General features: G+C 32.3%; 1 long non-coding RNA gene across 1 annotated transcript; it reads right to left on the bottom strand.

Annotated features, from left to right (window-relative positions):
- Positions 1-647: 647 nt before the first annotated feature.
- Positions 648-1,607, bottom strand: LOC113475509. Its single transcript, XR_003397255.1, has 2 exons — positions 1,529-1,607; positions 648-1,021 (listed from the first exon to the last, which is right to left on the bottom strand). It is a non-coding gene; the product is annotated as an uncharacterized LOC113475509 (long non-coding RNA).
- Positions 1,608-1,978: the final 371 nt, after the last annotated feature.

The raw sequence follows: 1,978 nt of genomic DNA, 5'->3' as shown, positions 1-1,978 counted from the left end.
GGTGCATACACTGAGGGACCTGCAACAAATTTATAAACGGAAAACTAAAGACAACAATATAACCGGAAATTTTACCAGCTATGAAGCATAATTATATAGTAGTATAATTAGAATGTTGCTAACTCATCCATTTGTGCAAAAGTTTATTAGAAAAGATCAACCGACCCAATAATTTTATATCTTATAAACAACTGCTGATGGATGCAATGTTTTAACATGCTGTTTACAACACTATAACAACTTGACTCACACTTGTTTAACTACCACAGTTTTCAAAAATCCTGCAGCCATAATTAAAGATGACACAAACCCTCATTTTGTTTTTTTTTCACACTTATATACCCAGTTTTACCATCAGGGTCAAACGCCTAAAATTATTTTTGGAACGTGAGATAAGAAAGCGTTGCACCAAGCGATATAGTGCATGTCTTTTCACATAGCTGAATTCGTTTTTTTTCACACTTATATACCCAGTTTTACCATCAGGGTCAAACGCCTAAAGAGAAAGCGTTGCACCAAGGCGATACAGTTGCATGTCTTTTCACATAGAATTCATAGTATATGTATCCATTTACAGATTTAAGAAATCGTACTTTCTGTTTGTTAAAAAGCGCTAAATCCAAAATGTACCAAACTTTAATTAATCCGTTGTGTTAGACATGTTATTTTCAAGAATTTATATTTGTAAACCATAGTGCATAAAATCACCTAAAAGTATATTATACATATAAACAATAATGCATATAAATAATAATTACTATGCTAAACTATACATTTTGGATTTGTTCGGCGCAAAAAATACTTAAAAAATGAAATAATAACTTTCTCATTTATTTTTCAACAAAATAATATATATACAAAAATATTTGATTTGCTCGGAGCATCGAACTCAGAATATTTTGATCAGTTTCCACTCGCTTTAATGGGTAGGTTACTCTCCATTGCTACGATCAGTCTGCCGAAACGGCGCTATCTTGTAATTTGGGAGTAGAGAGATAAAAATCCACCCATCGATTGACGCCTGTATCAAACTATTTCCATTTAAGTGGGGTTAAATGCACCACGTTTATACCTCCTTAGCATAAATCATAATTGAAAAATTATTTTTAATAAACATCGACCGATTAATATTGACTTCTGACATTGGTTTGACATTCCGTAATTATCGAGTGATTAGCATTTTTAAATTCACGATTCACGCGACAAAGGTTGGAGTTTTACAAAGTATCACGTTTTGTTATATACAACTGTATAGTAAACTATTTATTGTAAGCTATTTTTATGCTTCTATGATGTGGCTAAACGTATGTGGCTTTGAAGAACTTAGGTTTTGTTTTATTATAAACAAAGTATTCATTGGTATAGTTTGTTGTCTTTATATAAAAATAAACGGTTGGTTATGCTAATTATAATACGTGCTCTGTTGTAATATTTTTTTATTTGCAAACTTACTAGATGACACGTTGTTTATTTTAAGGTGTTTACTAGATAAAAAGCAGAAAGGCGAAAAGAATTTAAAGCATTCTACCAGATCTATGTGAAGGGGGTTGTATACTCTCCATCATGGAACTTGGTTTAGGAATATACGTCATCTCTTGAGTTATTTCAAAACGCTACCCCTCTGCTCTCATTCAATATGAGATTCTTTCCTACAAACAAAGACTTAGGAGCCGCTATCAACTGGCGTTTATAAAAAGGAAGTTTTCGAAAATTTACTAAGCTAATGTGCAATTACTGATTAGTAAATGGAGTCATGACCACAGGACTTTTCGACCATACATCGTCAATTACTAAGAAAAAAAACCCTGATAGTAATGACATTGCTTTAATTGATTTAAAACAGACATTGTTGTTTGTTTAACAAACTTCATGGCAAAGGATGCTTTTGGTACGTTACGGTCAAGATATATGTCTTATGAATGCAACCTACAAAACATCCAAGTATGCACTGCCTCGGCAGAAATAAATGCTTTGAAAG

Source organism: Ciona intestinalis, unplaced genomic scaffold, assembly GCF_000224145.3.
Source record: "Ciona intestinalis unplaced genomic scaffold, KH HT000701.1, whole genome shotgun sequence".
Lineage (NCBI taxonomy): Eukaryota > Metazoa > Chordata > Ascidiacea > Phlebobranchia > Cionidae > Ciona > Ciona intestinalis.
This window is presented reverse-complemented; position numbering and strand designations above follow the sequence as displayed.